This window comes from Thalassophryne amazonica, chromosome 11, assembly GCF_902500255.1.
Source record: "Thalassophryne amazonica chromosome 11, fThaAma1.1, whole genome shotgun sequence".
Lineage (NCBI taxonomy): Eukaryota > Metazoa > Chordata > Actinopteri > Batrachoidiformes > Batrachoididae > Thalassophryne > Thalassophryne amazonica.
Window position 1 is genome coordinate 11,608,341 of NC_047113.1, and position 18,105 is coordinate 11,626,445.

The following is an 18,105-nucleotide window of genomic DNA, read 5'->3' on the forward strand; positions in this document are numbered from 1 at the left end:
ATGTGGTAGTCCTAGTGAGTACACCTTGATACTTGTTTGACTGTGCTCCATCAGAGTAAAAATTTGAAGCAAAAACAGCGTTTGATGTGTTTCTGGTTTTATTTTTGAGGGGGTTGCCAGGTATGTGCTTTTGTAAGCAAACCAGTTGCCTGCCTGATAGGAGACATGCCGGAGTAAGCTGTTTTTGCACTTTTTTCTGGATCGTGTTGGATCATAACAGAACGGTGCCCTGTCGAATAGAGGTGTTAGCTGCACATTCCCACCAGGCTACAAAAGACTTATTTCATTTCCTGGCAGATGATTTGAAGACCAATACCAACTGTCCATATGCACTGCTTGCCGTTGTTTTCTGGGAGTTGCATGTTTTCTTGTACCCTTGTTCTACATTCAGCATTGTGTAGCCATTCTAGTGATGCCAGCAGCTGGGAACACATGTGCTTCCACCTCCTTCTAGGTCTGCTTCACCTCAGGCAGCTTTGGTGGATGACTTCAGTCAAGTTAAGTCTGGGAACATGCGCCGGTGCTACGCATAACCATATCCACCACACCACGGAAACGCCCCAGGTCATGGATGTCAACTACCCAGGCTGACAACCAATTCTTGGAGGGTGATGTGTGGTGTGGTGGTGAGGGATGGCAGTACCCAGGTCCAAAAATGAGGCAGCTCATGCGGGTGGGCATCTGGAACATCATTGCCAGTGGATGGCTGTGATATGTGAGAGGTGTTAACAGAAAACACCAGAAAACACCATTTTACTGGGACTCTGCTCTTCCCCTCTTGGTTGTCTTTTGAGCTACTGACCATTGTGACCACCAGCCTCAATATGCATATGGTTTCTTTACTGCAGCATTTCTGTCTGCATGTTTGACAATTCCTTTTTTGTTTTATTTATTGTGCTTGTTTTTTAGTATGGTCACTGAGCCTGGACTGCTTGAGATTTCTTCCTATAATAAAATAATAATAATAAAAAAACACCCAAGAGAGTTTTTCCTTACCACTGTTGCCAGTGTGCTGACTCAGAGTGTCAGGAACATTTAAATGTTACTGATATGTTGCAGCTTGAATGTTGAGGCTCATGCTGTGATTTGACATGCTACTCCTGCAAATAATGCATTCACATTTTAACCTTGTGCACCAACAGAACCATTTCCTTGCCAGGAAACCTCAAACTCCTGTAATCTACTAAGTCTGTAATCTAAATTGCAATGCACAGGTTCAAGTCAATGACTTTCAGCTAACTCTTTTCCTTTTGGCTACCCTCAGTTGCACAACATTGCAACAGCGACTCCGGTAGAGATTGGCATTGGGATATGGCACAGGTTTTTATGCCAGATGCACTTCCTGACATGGAGAACCATGCTCCTGGTGTTCCTAAGCATGTTCCCAGTACTAATCAGGACTGATTGTCCTTAACGTTTGAAATCTGATGGGGATCAGGTGTACACAGAGCAGCATGTGTGATTGATGTTACGCCCAGAACACGCCTATGATAAATAAAGAAATGCATCTTCTTTACACCCTGCAACTGCACTCAGATTACACACAATGTAAATAGCAATGTGGAACTGGACACACCCCAAATCCACTCGCAACCTGCGCTTTAGACAATGCTGTATACAGGTAGACTGTCCTCTGGGCCTTCTGTCTTTGTTTAGCTAGAAACATGTACTTCAGATTGTAAAACAGCAAAAAAAAAAAAAAATACAGATCAGCAAAAAAAATGATGGAACTTAATGGCAAAAACTTAATGGCAAATTGAGGAAAATGTCTGGATGTTTTCATTACAATTTTCTAAGCAACGCACATGTTGTGTGGGCCGCCAGAAGAGGAGGTACTGCTGGCCCACCACCAGAGGGCGCCCTGCCTGAAGTGCAGGCTTCAGGCACGAGGGGGCGCTGCCGCCTTACAGGAACAGCCGAGGTGACAGCTGTCACTCATCAACTATGACAGCTGTCACCGATCATCTGCACTTCACCCTGGATAAAAGCAGGATGACACCTCCACCACGTCGCCAAGATATCGACTTCTTTGAGAGGTAACTTTCTCTGCCTGTGTTGATTGATTCCAAGAGCTATTGTGTTGCAGCTGTCTACTCAGAGGACCGGCGTGGGTCGCGACTGTTTCGTCCTACTTCCCACCAGATAAGTACTGAGACAGGAGCTGCACGAGTGTGTGTTGAGGTGGAGGTGGAATTCCCACCGTTATTGTTACGGGGTGTACACACACCCACACTTGACTGTCTTTGTTCTCCGCCAGCAGTACCAGATCCGACACGCTGAGACGGTGGCCACCTGGGGACTTCGGGACTTGGCGGCTCCAGTATCCTTCGGGTTCGGTGGCGGTGGAAATCGTGTGGTTCCGGTTCATCTCCAGACGGACGTCTCCTATCATCGAGCCTGCCCACACGACACCTTCATTCATTGACTTGTATCTATTCTATAATCTGCTGTGTGTGGTTGTGACATTCACAACAGTAAAGTGTTCACATTTAAGTTCCTCTATTGTCCGTTCATTTACGCCCCCTGTTGTGGGTCCATGTCACTACCCTTTCCCAACAGCACAAATGCCTTATTTCAAATCACACCAGCAGCAGTGCCCAGAACATTCATGTTGAGGAATCTTCCACAACATTCTGGACATTCTGTGCATAGAACTCTGCAATGGAGGCAAATGAACAAACCTACACATTGTTGGAATGTCCAGGTGGAAGATCATCTATGCAAATGCATATCTGTTGGTACGAGCCAGGCCATTTGGCCCATGGACTAGAAACGGAGTGGCTATACGCCCAACCATTGGTTCAATAAAGTAAATATGCGAGCATATACGCCAAACCACAACCGACCAATGAGCGCGCTTGTAAGTTCACTTCCGGTTTCAACACGGGAGGGATAAAAGGCGGATATTTTTTCGCCGGCTGCGGGAGGGTTCGCACCCCGCGGAGGGGCTGTGATCTAAAGCGGTCCTGTTTGGCTCATCACACCCAGGGAACTGTGTCAAACTAACACCATCTTACAGCCAACAAGCAGCATTTTGTTCAAAAACAGTTTCATCGTTGTTAACAGGCTTCCGTTCAAAATGCTTATGAAGGTTGTTTGTTTTGATCCATTGCGGTGTTTTCGCAGTAATTAAACACAACGTCATTAAATGTGTCAAACATACGCCACAATAGAGCCTTAAAAAGTGGTGTAAAAAACGTAGTTTAGATGCACAAAACATGTCAAATACACGATCACGGTTGGGCAAATAAGATAATACATCATATTTATCTGCCCAACGGTTGCACATGTAATGTTCAATGTGTGATTTATCTGCCCAACGGTTGGACAAATAAGACATCATATTTATCTGCCCAACGGTTGGACAAATAAGGTAAGACATTATATTTATCTGCCCAACGGTTGCACATGTAACGTTCAATGTGTGATTTATCTGCCCAACGGTTGGACAAATAAGATAAGACATCATATTTATCTGCCCAACGGTTGCACATGTAACGTTCAATGTGTGATTTATCTGCCCAACGGTTGGACAAATAAGATAAGACATCATATTTATCTGCCCAACGGTTGCACATGTAACGTTCAATGTGTGATTTATCTGCCCAACGGTTGGACAAATAAGATAAGACATCATATTTATCTGCCCAACGGTTGCACATGTAACGTTCAATGTGTGATTTATCTGCCCAACGGTTGGGCGAATAGCCTTTGCCGACTAGAAAACTGTGAGCGTAATGTGGACAAAGGGCAAAAATAGGGAGAAACAAGTGTGTTACCTTATTTATTTATTTTTAAAAGACTGTGTGGACAAAATCTCAGTACTTTAAGTCCTCAGATCTTTGAACGTTAACATTCCAGTGATCCATATATTACCCATGTGAGTGTGCAGACAAAGGACAAACTGATTGATTGCTCCAAATAGATAGCAGATAAGGTCAAAGTGTCTGTGACCTGGTTGAATGAGTTCAAATGTGTGTGTGTGTGTGTGTGTGTGTGTGTGTGTGTGTGTGTGTGTGTGTGTGTGTGTGTGTGTGTGTGTGTGTGTGTGTGTGTGTGTGTGTGTGTGTGTGTGTGTGTGTGTGTGTGTGTGTGTTTCAGGAAGCGTGCCATGAGCAGCCAGGCTGGTGAAGTATGCAGGTCAGCACAGAGGGAATGTAAGGAATGTCAGTGTAATTCTAACTCTTCCACCACTGGACACCACTATCATCTGAACACATTTTATGCCCAGATTGCGGCAAAAATGTCAAAAAACATGTATCATGGTGCCTATACTGATCACAGTAATATCATCATCACATTAGATCTCATTCTGATCTGTGGACTTGCAGAATAAACAGAAAATTAGTACGTTTCATCCACAGCATTCCCAAACACCTGCCCTGAACTCCCACCTGTTCTCACAGACGTAACACCTCTTGGATCCAGTTCCCAGGCTTTCGTAAGCCTTTCATTTGATATCACAACATATCGGCCCCCCCGCCCCGCCTCCGCCGCCGCCGCTCCCTCTCCTTGCTTGTCCGGCTTGCTTTTTCACAGCAGCCTGTTTTCACTCAGCAGCTTTGACAAAGACTGGTGAAATAATTACAGCTGGGCCCAAACTCAGCGAGTGTTTGTCTGCAGTAATCTCCACCAGTGGGGATTGTGTCATAGGAAGAGGAGGAAGAGGCCGATTGTTCTGAAAAAGAGAAGCCGCTGACATCATTTCAAAGCGTACTGTTCTGAGCACTCAACACTCACAGTAAATAGGCAACAAAGTAAACTTTCTGTAATGCACACGGCTCGCCAAGGTGTCAACACGTTACCATTTTAGACACAGGCCAAGCTGCACAGACAGCCTTCAAATTCTTCCTTACCTCCACTTTGCTGATTCACCCATGAAAATCACGACTTAATTAGATTTATTTATTTATTTATTTGTCTTCAGGTTTTACTGATAACCTGGTTCTTTACGTGTGTTTGAGAGGACAGACCTGATCTGAGCTGTTTGGTCTCACTGTGTGTCAGGATGTATTATCTGTACTGAGAGGAGACAGTCTGTGGTTCTCAGGGTAAATGAGTAATAGGCTGTGTAGGTGGCAACAGACGGTAAGTTAATGCAAAATAATGATACTGAAAAACAGAAATTACAAATAGGCAAACAACTTGCACCGTATATACTATCAGGACCAGATCCAGGAATTTATGAAGTGTACAAACACTGACTATAATTTGATCAGTGGTGGACACAGATAACCAAAAAGTTAGCTTCGATAACCATTAATCCGCTAACTGAAAAGTTATCTTTTATGACGCTAAACGGATAAACTGCTAAAAAAAAAATGTATCTTTATTACAGATAACCGATAACTTTGATTTTGACGCGGCCACATCAGTTTACACTGTGGACTTCTCATTAACCAGTTTCACTTTCACTTTTTGCTGCTGGGTAAATTCAAGGATCACAAACACAATAGAACGCATGAAAAATTAGTGAATAAAAAAATAAAACCCCAAACACTGTCATCATCCTTCAAAAGCAGTAAAACACAGTATTAGAAGTCACAGTTTATCTCTGTATTAGACACACCGTCATTTATGAACTAAAAAGCTGCTGCTTTTTTCACATGCTTTCAACCTTGTGGCTTAAACAACCGAAATACGTCTATTAATGCATTGATTGGCAGAGTAAAATACACGTAGTGAATATAAAGTCTTACCTGTTAGTTTCAGTGGGATTCATCTGAATAAAAAATCCACATAAAGCATCCTTTTTTTAACAAAATGTAAAACAGTGTCTAAACATGAAGAAAAGTCCCTCTGTACACACAGCTGCGCCATGAGAGCCCCTCCCCCACCGAGTCTTGGCGATTAAATTACAGCCACAAAGAAATAAAATGAAATAATGTTAAAATTACTCTGTTTTGTTTTTGTGCCAAGCAGACAACTCACTGTAACATCCAAAGTAAACCTGAACAACACTACCCACAATGCTCCATGCGTCGACCGGCCAATCACATTTTGCGCTTAATGATGACATCGTCAGCAAGCGACAGGCAGTCAGTCTGCTACAAACACACAACAGATGGAGTAAAATGTTTGATTTTAGGGTTTACAAACATTTTTGACCATTAAACGTGACTCACTTTACCAGCAAAAAAAAATGTTATCAGACTGAAAGTTATTGAAACTAAATTTATCGGAAGATAATTGGTCCGATGATCATTTTAAAACTTATCTGAAAAGCTAATCCGATAGCAAAAACATTTGCTTCGATAATTATCTGCTTTCGGATTAGCTGAACTGTGCCCACCACTGATTTTGATTATACGTATGGACCTGTACACTGAAAAGAGTATTGCTAGACCAACTTATAGAAAAGTGCTTCAGCTGGTAGCGCTCAAATAAATGAGGTCAGGGTCATGTCTGGGAGCAGTGTTGGCCCCCAACTGCAACAAAGAAAGTGTGAGGCCCCAAGCCCAGCAGAACCGTGACAGAATTGCCTTGGGTCCTGATAAACAACCGGTCCATGTCCACCCCTCAAAAGTATCCAGATGAAAAGTGGACTTTGCCTTGACCTTTTCCAGCTGTCAGGGTTTTCAACTCTGAGGCACCTGCATGCTGGATCATGCACAGTAAAATGGACAAAATGTCATAGCTGGTGCTTCTTCACTATGCACTTGATAGTCCTCATCTGTGTCGTAATAAGTAATCGCTCATTTGACACAAAGTCATTCCAGCAGTACCCAATAGTTCTCTAAAGAGGCCTAGTGCCAAAGACATCCAGTCATTGCCTTAGGTCACTGATTAGCATCCAAGTCTCACAACCATACAGTAAAACAGGAAGTACCAGGAACCTAAAGACTTGGCCTGCATTCTCCTGCAAAGATATCAGCATCACCAAACACCTCCGTGCTGGTGACCTCATGACTCCATAAGCTCTTCCTACGCGTCTCCCAATTTCAATGGCTAAGGATCCAGAAATATGAATGTCATTGCCAAGATTTGTAAATTTCTCTACAAGCTCAGAACTTTTTCTGCATACAGATACACTTCTGACAGTGAAGTCCAAGAAGTCATCAAATTGCATGCAGCGTTCAGCAGGTGGTATGTCAGTGCAACCACATCTGCTCTTAATTTTGTATGATCTATCCAGCACGCACGAACCATCCGGCAGATTTGTGTGAACATGAAATATTACACAGGCAAACTAAAGTCCCTTTTCCGGTTGATCTGGTGCATAAGTGGTCACAAAAAAAAAATGAAAGGATTTGTCCTCATTTGTTCTTTTAAATTAGTGACTTACAAAATTCATTCATTAATTCATGTTGTATACCAGCTTATTCCAGCCACCGATCATGGGAGGCCTGGAACCTATCCCAGTGGTCACTGGTGAGTAGGGTTGCCAACTCTCTGAAAAATAAATAAGGGACACCTCACCACCAGGGCCGACCGGCCGACTGACCATTGCCTTCACCGTTCCCAGCGTCTGTGTGAAACGATTTTTAACCATTTGACTGTTGACTTGACCTTGAATTTAGGTAGATGCATACATGCATTTGTTCTGATATGAACACGTGGAAAACAAATTATTATTTAGCAATTTATTTTTAGTGCAAAATAAATTTTCACTCACAATTTCAATATGAGCATTCTGTCTTCTTTAAAAATAAATCTCTGTAGTGCTATTGCTTAACTTAAAATTGTATAAATTAACAAAAAAAACAATAGAAAATTTGCATCATCCAAAACAATGTAACAGTGCACATTTTCACATTTAGTGTAATAAAAAGTGCAAAAAATAAAGTCTGAAAAGTAAGCAATACTGTTGTTGCGCACCTTTTCCACCCAGCCATTTTCCTTTTCTCATTCTCCCCTGTATTTTTGCATTCTTTTTTGTTAGTTTTTTTTTAGGAGGAGGAGTAACGACGTTACAGACATTGCTGTCCGTAGGCATATCTGCAGTGCCAGTGTCGGTGTCTGTATCGATATCAGCCATGCTGATTTGTTATTGTCGTCCAGCGACCGTCGTCGGCTCATGACGTCAGTATCTTCTTGCGAGCAGATGTCCCTCGACCAATGAGATAAGAGTGATTCTGTATTGTCAACTCGTGTCTGTCAGCTTATTGGTGAAAAGCAGGAGAGAGGCTGGGATCAAATTTACCGTACGTTTCCATATAAAGCGCCAGTCAATTCCATTGACATTTTACAGACTTTTTGATTCTCACAGAAATACGGGACAAACTGCGTCCCATTTTAGGTCAATACGGAACGCACACTTTTATTTCCAAATAAGGGACGATTCCGTTTTTCAAGGGACAGTTGGCAACCCTACTGGTGAGAGGCAGGGTAAACCCTGGACAGGTGACTATCACAGAGCTGACTTACAAGATGGCTGCATTTATTGTTTTTGAGTTATTGTTGACACAAGTGATGGACTAACTTACCCACTCACTCATCTGATTTTCTTTTTTTAAGCCCTGCACCATGGCCGAGGTTTATATACACTCATAACGGGCATTGTGGTAATTTTGGGCTTTTAATGATGTCCTTGAACTGTTCTTTTGCCAGGCTAGAATGACTGTACAGCACACATCGTTACTGACTTAAAAAAAAAAAAAACAAGAATTGGATGCACAAATTTGAATTACTTTTGGATCTTATCTAATCCACACAGTCAAAATACATATACAGGCTCAAATATATACATACATTTACTTAAATGTTTTAATAAGTGGTGCTGCTGAAGGTTGTACGATGTCTTTTAATGTGACAAGGTCAAGGCCTCTTAACTCCTCCTTAATGACCATGATTTACTACAACTGGTAGTTTCTCTTTGCCAGCATAAAAGGGATGTGTTTGACAGCACTGATTGGACTGACCAATACTCAGAACAATGGGAAAGTCCAAGGAACTCAGTGAAGATATTGATTATTGAGAACTGTAGATTTACACAAGTTGGGAAGGTCTCTTACACCCAAGTTAGTTGGATGTGTCACCACTTTGCCAAGTTCTGAAAAAAGGTCCAAACTGCCACCCTCAGTGAGAGAAAATTGGTTAGGAAATTAAGGAACAACCCAGGAACTACCAAGACTCAAGCCTGCCATGAACTGGAAACTGCTGCAACATGAGGGTCACAGTACATGATGTGGACTGAGAGGGTGCTGACCTGGAAAGAAGCCCCTGCTCCAAAATCAACACCTTCAAGCTAGACTGAAATTTGCAGCTGTCCACATGGACAAGCCGAATGCCTTCTAGAGAGACGTTTTATAGTCAGACAAGACAACGATTGAGTTATTTGGCCACAATGACAAGAGGAATGTTTGGAGGCAGTACAGTGGATGAGTGGTTAGTACTGTTGCCTCACAGCAAGAAGGTTGCAGGAGCGTTTCCCACCCCAACTTTTCTGTGTGGAGTTTGCATGTTCTCCACGTGTCTGTGTGGGTTCCCTCTGGATGCTCTGGTTTCCTCCCGCTTCCAAAGACATGCAGGTTCAATGAAAAGGTGACTCCATATTGACCGTAGCTGTGCATGCGAGTGTGAATCCATTTGTCTGTCTATGTGTGGCCCTGCGACAGTCTGGCATCCTATCCAGGGTGTGCCATGCCTCACGCTGTATGACTGCTAAGATATTCAACAGTTAAAAACAATTGAACTGGACTTCAATCATTCCATTACCTTTACAGGGAGCTGTACTGAATAGGGAGTTTGTCATTAACTGAGAGACCATGGGTTCAAAGCCTGATTGAGGCTGACTTTTAAAATGTCCTTAAGGATGAATCTGAAACTCTAATCTGTGCAAGCTTGGGGCACATTGCTCCTTTTGACCCCACACAAATGGAAGATAAAGAAGAAGAGATAGCAAAAATCACCTCACATTTGAGTTTTGTTGAAGTAGGAATGTGTTCACTTTTTTTTAACTCATTGATGAAAAAGAAAACAATAATCCAATGCTATGGTTTCATTAACAACATGCCCCATAATCTTTCTACAGAACTACATATTGAGTAATATTTTTTTAATATAAGAGCATGTCTGTACTTTATAGGGTAACTATGGGACTTTTCAATCTGAGCCTTTTTAAAATGTTTTAGAGTTCATCTCCAGACAAGAACAATTTTAATTGGTTCAGTGTTGTACTAAGTTAAGGGATAACCAGCTACACAATGTAAAGGAAGCTAATACCCTCAAAGTAAGCCATTCTGTGCCACCACCACATAGACAAAAATATAAATAGAAGTACCTAATTAGCAGAGGTGGGACGAAGTCACTCTCAAGTCATCAATCTGCAAATCCCAAGTCAAATCTCAAATCAGCCTTCAAACAATTGGTGGTCATTATGACTTGAGACTTGACCTGGGACTTGATGGTGACTTCGTCTCACCTCTGCTTATTAGAAGTTCCCATGGACATACACGTGCGTATTGACCTCACTAAATGTAAAGAAACTTTTTTAAATGACTGGTCAAACAGCTGTGTAAGTGACACCAAAAAATGTGCACAAATAATCATGAAAAATGATGAAATGTTGATATTTTAAAAAATTCCTGAACAATAAGTCGATGATAAATGCGCACATGAAGGATAAACAACAGCTGTCTGAAGCCTGCGCTCTATTTCAGCCCTCAGCCACGGCCATATTGTTGCTACGTCATCACCGGAACGGCACCAAGTCCAAATCAAGGTAAACACGGAGGTGGTCGAGCTGTTTTCAGATGATTTTTTTTTTTCTAGTGTGGAGCATTTTCTTTTAAATCCAGTCTGAACGTGTGTCTGAATAAGCTGTGGAGGACACAGCCTTATGGGTTTGAGCCTTATTTAGATCACAACGAGGGAGACGAAACTTGGAGGAAAACCTTCAGTCTGACAAGAGTGATGATACTGGCAGAGCTCAGAACACAGAATGGTGATTATAAAACAAATAAATAAATAAAGCAGGTGATTTTGGCAGGAGATGATACTTTTTCTGCCAGCTCTTTGGTCTAATCAGCTGATAAAAATAAATAAATAGCTTTGGTGATGGTGTGGATTTTTTATTTATTTATTTATTTTTTAATTTTTTGTCAGAGAAAAAGATACATTCAAATCTGAAAAATGCCACGAGGGACTGAAAATATCTATTTTTTAAAAGAATATTGTTTCCTTCTTGAGCATAATATGTTATTAAATATTAAAACCATTCACACAATGAGAAAATAATATAGTCTTACCTGTCCTTTTCAGTGAGATCTTCATTTTGATGAAAACGTGAAAATAATTTAATTCATTATCCTGGCAGAAGAAGAGTCCATGATGGTTCGAGTCTCTGCTGTACTGATCCGCGACCGACACGGTCTGCTGTAGGTGTAATCTGTTCATTGTGTCTGCGTCTGATGGTTTGAGTCTCTCCTGTGAATGGATCCTCTTGTTCCACAGTGGGCCGCTTTGCACTTCAAGTTAAAAGACTCGTAGCACCTCAAATTCCCATGAGCCATAAACAATAAAATCTAATAAAGTGAAAATAGTCAGTTCTGCCTCCGTGTGGAGTGGAGAATCCGCACTACAGCCTGTGTGCGCGCTCGTCAATATAAGTCTTTCCACCTGCCAATTAAAAAAACTTTCTGACACCGAAAACACGGTGCATCTCTGACCCGATCCACTTGATGGAAGCAGGCATGTCAGTAGCCTCTAAAAATGCATAAATTAATCCATAAATTAATGAGACAATGAAGATAATGGTTCCAGAGGTGACGCCACTTCCTCGTTCTTCTTGTACAATGTCGGCATGCCAGGACGTTCCTGGTTTTTTAGTGGCACGCAGTTCAAAATCCAAATATTTATCTCTTCAAGAACTGCACACCAGGAAAGGATAAATTTCAAACTGTTGTTTACTTTTAGTCTTAAATATTCATGAAAACATGGCAATACATGTCACCTACACTTTAAATTAACTGTCCTTCCGCATTGGTTGTTTTTCTTCTGCTTGCCTCTCCTACTGGATCCATATTTGATTGTAATTTGCTTGAATGGAGGAAAAACAAGTCAAGAAAGCAGTGGAAAAAGATACTTATATTTGCATGTGTATGTGCTACAGCACTGACAAAGAATTTGCCACGGTAGGAACCCATGTTAATTTTGACAGCACTTTTAGACAGTCTGGACTAAAATGTCATGTCATTTTTGTCATAATTTAGTCATCTTAAGTGTTTTAGTTTTAGTCTAATTTTAGTCGAGTGAATACTATAAAATTTTACTCAATTAAATATATTGTAGATTTAACTGACTAAAACTACTAAAACTATTGCATAGACAGTAAAACTAGTATACGAGGGCTGTCCATAAAGTATAGGTCCTTTCTATTTTTTTCAAAAACTATATGGATTTCATTCATATGTTTTTACATCAGACATGCTTGAACCCTCGTGCGCATGCGTGAGTTTTTCCACGCCTGTTGGTGACGTCATTCACCTGTGAGCACTCCTTGTGGGAGGAGTCGTCCAGCCCCTCGTCGGAATTCCTTTGTCTGAGAAGTTGCTGAGAGACTGGCGCTTTGTTTGATCAAAATTTTTTCTAAACCTGTGAGACACATCGAAGTGGACACGGTTCGAAAAATTAAGCTGGTTTTCGGTGAAAATTTTAACGGCTGATGAGAGATTTTGAGGTGATACTGTCGCTTTAAGGACTTCCCACGGTGCGAGACGTCGCGCAGCGCTCTCAGGCGCCGTCGTCAGCCTGTTTCAAGCTGAAAACCTCCACATTTCAGGCTCTATTGATCCAGGACGTCGTGAGAGAACAGAGAAGTTTCAGAAGAAGTCAGTTTCAGCATTTCATCCAGATATTCCACTGTTAAAGGAGATTTTTTTAATGAAAGACGTGCGGGCGGATTGCAGCGTTGGCTCGCAGCCGCCGTGACGCTCCGCCACAGGAAAAACACCTCTGTTGGAAGCCTTAAGGACAAGTTGGAACATGTCCAGCTGTTAAACAATTTCTCATATACTCACTCCACTGAAAGCCATCAAAAGCCGCCTGGATTTTACAAATGGTTATCAACACGGAGGTGTTTTTCCTGTGACGCGCGGACCCGTCCGCACGTCTTTCATTAAAAAAATCTCCTTTAACAGTGGAATATCCGGATAAAATGCTGAAACCGACTTCTTCTGAAACTTCTCTGTTCTCTCACGACGTCCTGGATCAATAGAACCTGAAATGTGGAGGTTTTCAGCTTGAAGCAGGCTGATGACGGCGCCTGAGAGCGCTGCGCGACGTCTCGCTCCGTGGGAAGTCCTTAAAGCGACAGTATCACCTCAAAATCTCTCATCAGCCGTTAAAATTTTCACCGAAAACCAGCTTAATTTTTCGAACCGTGTCCACTTCGATGTGCCTCACAGGTTTAGAAAAAATTTTGATCAAACAAAGCGCCAGTCTCTCAGCAACTTCTCAGACAAAGGAATTCCGACGAGGGGCTGGATGACTCCTCCCACAAGGAGTGCTCACAGGCGAATGACGTCACCGACAGGCGTGGAAAAACTCACGCATGCGCACGAGGGTTCAAGCATGTCTGACGTAAAAACATGAATGAAATCCATATAGTTTTTGAAAAAAATAAAAAAGACCTATACTTTATTGACAGCCCTCGTATAATGGATTCAGGTGGACTAGCGAATTTTGGCTGTTATAATCAAAATCCATTATAACTAGACAAAATCTGCTATATGTATAAAATGGACAAAATCCGTTATATCTAAAAAAACTGATAAAATCTGTTATACAAGTCAGGAGGCGCCGAATGATCTAGGGGGAATCCCCAGCACCAATTACACTTACGGATTTCCTTACCTGACCTTGAATCTGCCTCATTTAATGGGCAGGTCAAACTTCATCTGAAAAAAAATAAACACCTGCCTTAAATAAGCACCAGGCATTATGTGCATTAAAAAGGATTACATTTGGTCAAGTCACTCTTTTTCTAAGGCTGCTGCAGAGTGGTATCTTAAAATCCTAAAGCCTGATTTAGGCATCTACAACTCCATAACCCTGTTGCACGCAGCACCCTTTTAAAGTTCTCCATCTTGTCAGTGAGTGTCTTATTGCAGTTTTGCGCAGGAACAGTGACTTTTTCAGTTTGTCCCTCAGTGAGCTCCACTTCTTTATACAATCATCAACCTCCAAACCAACGGTACGGTACGTGCAATTTCCCTCCATTAATTGCAGGTCATTCGAGCGTCTTTATAGTTTTTTGACTCTGTGTTGTAAAGTTGGTCATATTTGTAGACTTTTCTGCCAAATGTATTTGATCCATGATCTAAATGTAATGCAAAAACTATTAAAATATGACGGGAGAGGAAGGCATGAAACCGGAAAAGTGATCAATAACAACACGGTCTCTGTCATTTCAGCCAGGCTATGGAGAGGGTTCACAGCCACACAGAGGGCTCTCATCTAAAGTGGTTATCTTTGGTTCACCACATCCAGGGATATGTGTGAAACCTACACCCCTGTCACACCTTCATGATTTAGCCAACGTATCCCAAACATATTGTAAACACTGGCATAAGCTGGTGTATGTATAACTTATGGGTACATTTGGTATAAGTTAAGCACACGTTGAAGCACACTGATATACGTTGTAATATAGCATGTCAAAAAATTTTGATATAAATTGTAAAACACATTAGCCAGGCCCTCCAAAGCGAAAATCGTCACTGTATTACTGATACCGGAAGTGCGTTTCTCAGACCAAAAAAAAAAAAAAAATCATTGACGATGCAATGCATTCTGGGTCGAATTTTCATACATGCGGTAGCAAGAATTCAGATGACTAAATTATGCCTCAAACTAAATTACATTTTATTCAAGACTATAACTAAATATCCTGTCAATATAATCTTGGGTAGGAACCACCAATATTTGACTCACAGGTATTAAACAACCTTTAGAATTATTTGAAGCAAGCAGTTCAGACAGGATTATGCCAAACATTACAAACCTTAAACTAGAAGCACTCGGAGAGTGTAAACCTCCGCCAAGGCCATAGGGTCACTGACATCACATGGAATACCCTTTGGCAAAGAGACTTATTCCATGTTGTTTCACACATCTACTGTCATGTTTCAGATTCAGTGGTTAAACCCTTAGATCTTCAGCAAATGTATTTATAAAGAGAAACTGCATGAACTACACAAGTTTTTTTTATTTTCTAATAACAACTTTATTCAATGAAAAGAAACAAATGCTAAATTATTGGTGTGTCATAACTTCATTTTTGTTCAGCCTTTGTGACCCGTCTTCATGAAGTTAGATGCAAAAATGTTTAAATTGGCCCTATCCTGCAATGATAAAGAATCCATAAAAAAAAAATTACTGGATCCAGATCGTGTTCCGGATCAGTACCAAAATTTAATGACTTCTAAGTTAGGCCAAGATACACCCCTGGTAAAAAATTTCATTGAAATCCGTTGAGGATTTTTTGAGTAATCCTGCTAACAAACCAACCAACAAACCAAGAAACAGACATGACCAAAAACATAACCTCCTTGGCGGCGGTAACAAACTGGATTTGTAGTTTAAACTACAGAATAATCAAAATTCATTTCAGTCTTTGTTGATAATAGGGTGGGGAACACTTCTGGCCATCTATCCATCCTTTTTTTGTGCTTATCCCATTTAAGATCAAGGGTGCTTGGAGTTAATCCAGTTGTACGGTAGTCAAGAGATGGGATATACTCTAGACAGGTTGCCAGTTGGCCATGTTTCATATTCAAGATAATCCCTCAAAGGAGAGGCTATTTGAAGATGAGGCTACTGTAATTCATAGCGACAGTCGTGGAAGAGTTATGAGGAAAGTGTAGCATGTAAATCACCATATTACTGCGACTACACTCTGACTTAAAAGCTGCCTGAGGGAGCAGAGAACAGCTACATGGGCAGCAAGGGAAGCATGGACACATAGAGATATTTACATACAGTCAGACAGACTTCCTGGCATTGTCAGCCTGAGAGTGTTGATGTCAGATCCACTCCTTCCTGTGCAGAAGGGAGAATGCCATGCAATTGACAATGGGGCCAAAACCGGACAAAGAGGAAATGTTTAAATTTAGGCCCCGTCTTCACCATCTCCTCTTTCACAGCTATGGATCTCTGGAGTTGTTTAGTTTTTCTGAATTCCTTCATTCTGTTTCCCCCTTGAGCTCCCTCTCCCCATTGTGTCATTTCAATAGAAGGATTTTCACATTCAACGCAAATCCCAAAGGGGAATCGGCCAGTGAGACCAGAGTTCAGTCCATCACTTGTTTTCTCTGAAGTTTCTTTGGAAATCACAAGTGCTTCATTATGAAGCTGTCCAGTAAATGGGATGGAAAAACACCTACATCGAGAATATATTTAGGCTACATCAATACATGTGATAACAGCTTTAGAAATGCTAATAAATGGAAAGATTCAGAGACTTGGGCAGAACCAGATTTGTGTGAGGCAGTGCTGCAGCAACAAGCTAGCTGATTTAAATCACATCGTCAGAATATTATTGAAATGGTATTATACACATATGGGAGATTCTGAGAGTTTTTACGATCCCCAAGAATTTGCTAGACATCACAGAAAGCTTACACAGGTCCTGTGAGTGCTTGCACAGCAGATGTTCATCAGGGGTGCGTTCTGGCTCTTGCACTGTTCAATGCTTGCATGGACTGGGTGATGGGTAGCGTTGTGGAAACTAGTGACTTAGGTGCTTTCATTGGCAAGGAAAGGTTTATTGACCTTGACTTTGTGGATGATGATGTAATCTTTGTGGAATCAATGGATAGCCTAATTACAACACCTGAGAAGCTGAGTGAGAAATCAGAGTGTCTGGGTGTGTAATTGTTCCAGAGCCAGACTAAGATCCAAGCTTTTAATGGCTTTCTGGACTTGGACATCAGACGTGTATCTGTATGTGGTGAAAGTGTTAAATTTGTAGAAACGTTCACTTACGTTGGCATGGCATTTGTCTTTCTGGGTTATGGCATTTGAGACTGAGAGGTGCCTGGGAAGAACTTATGGAGTCATGAGATCACTGGACAGAGGTGTTTGATGATACTGATCTCTTTGCAGGAGAATGTCAATAAAAGTCTTTGGTGCAACAGTACCTCTCTTACCTGTATGGCTGTGAGACTTAGACTATAACCAGTGACTTAAGATAATAACTGATTGTCCTTAGTACTATGTCTCTCTGAAGGATTTTGGGTATCACTGGAATGATTTTGTCAGCCAGTCAATTACTGAGGGAGACTAAAAATAAAAAAAATATGACTTGCTTTGTGAGGGAGCATCAGGTTTGGCATTTTGGCCATCCAGCACGTGCATCAACTACTCCCTGAAATTCACACAACACCGTAGTTTGTCAATTTTACCATGCCTTAACAGATTCCCCTAGTGTTCTTTCAGTATAATGCTCATTTGTTGCATATCAAAATGTGAAGAAGAATCTTAGCTTTCTGAATATGAGAACATTGAATACTGTGTAAAGACGTGATCTATTAATAGATATTGTTTGCTTGCTTGGGTTTTTGTTGTTGTTGTTGGGGTTTTTTTGGTGGAGCAGTGGTGGGGAAGACAGGTGGAGGCTAATGTAGCTGTAATTTTGCTGGGCTTTTTATTTTTAATTATATTATATTCAACTAACTACTTACAAATTGAGTGGTTTGTGTGGAATAAAACTGCCAGATTTGTCATTTGTAACTTGATACGTGTTTTAGACACCATGGAAGGTAAAAAAATCAGTGGCATTGGTGTTAAGTGCTGATGGATATCGCACACCAGTGGTTGCCTCAGACATGCCACAAAATGTCTTCTGTATGAGAGCAGCTTCACTCAGTCACTCCATAATCTACAGTTTTGCTGTCTAAGCCCATCATAGTGCAGAAAACAAGCCTAAAGATGGTTCAGTATTGTCCGGACCAATATCACTTGTTTTGGTCAAACCTAGAACCAGCTGTTTGGTCCACACCTTTCTCTAAGGAAGCTTTCACATCTCTCCAACCAATGTAAAAAGTCCATTAGGCCAAACACAACAAAGGTGGTGTGAACACACCCTTATTCTACAATCACATTATCTACAAATGAAGGTGACAAGCATTTGGTGTTTGTCACTTGATAGGCGCCAAGGGGCGT